Genomic DNA, 1,050 nt, shown 5'->3' with positions numbered 1-1,050 from the left:
CAAAGGAATTCCAACTCAAGAAACCCCTGCACAAATTACCAGAACCATTAGCAAACTAACCAAAATCCATACAGAAAATCACAAAATAACTACCTCAATTCTAACTTCTATCCACCCACAACCCATCAATTAACCAAAATAATTTTCACCAACCATCTTCATATGACACTCAACCACAATCACCCCAAGAGTCTCCAAAAATTTCTAATCTGGAGATGATGATGGAGAAGATGATAAAACATCAAGAGCTACCCAATAAAAACCATGAAGCCTCATTGAAAAATCTGGAAAGATAATAGGCCAATTGTCCAAACAGCCAGAGAGACCAACCAACACTTTTCCAAGTGATACCATTCCAACTCCCAAAGAAGAATGCAAAGCAATCCAACTTAGGAGTGGAAGAACATTGGAGGATGACAAGGTTGGCAGTAAGAAGAAAGTGGCAATTGAAGAAAAGAACCAAGAAGAGCTCAAGGAGAAGGATGAAGAACCACAAGCTTCAAAGAAGAGAAAGCAAGTTATTGAGGAACATTCACAAGAACAGAGGAAAGAAGCGAAGCTTTACACTCCTCCTCTACCATACCCTAAAAGATTGCAAAAGGAGCTAAAGGATCAACAATTTCCCAAGTTTTTAGAAGTTTTTGAGAAGCTAGAGATCAACATCCCACTTGCTGAAGCATTGGAGCAGATGCCTCTATATGCTAAGTTCCTCAAAGAGCTCATCAACAAAAAGAGAAGCTGGAATAAAAAGGAAACAGTGGTCTTAACTCAGGAGTGCAGTGCAGTAATCCAAAAAGGCCTCCCACCAAAACTCAAAGATCCTGGAAGTTTCTTTCTTCCTAGCACCATTGGCAATATGTCCATTGATAAGGCATTATGTGACTTAGCATCAAGTATCAATTTGATGCCCTTGTCTATGATGAGAAAGTTGTCTATCGAAGAAGTGAAACCTCTAAGGATGACCTTCTAACTTGCTGATAGATCAATGGTGATCCCTAATGAAGTGGCTGAGAATCTCTTAGTCAAGGTGGAAAAGTTCATATTCCCAGT

This window comes from Arachis hypogaea, chromosome 20, assembly GCF_003086295.3.
Source record: "Arachis hypogaea cultivar Tifrunner chromosome 20, arahy.Tifrunner.gnm2.J5K5, whole genome shotgun sequence".
Lineage (NCBI taxonomy): Eukaryota > Viridiplantae > Streptophyta > Magnoliopsida > Fabales > Fabaceae > Arachis > Arachis hypogaea.
The sequence above is the reverse complement of the archived record's forward strand: the minus strand, read 5'-3'. Positions refer to the sequence as shown.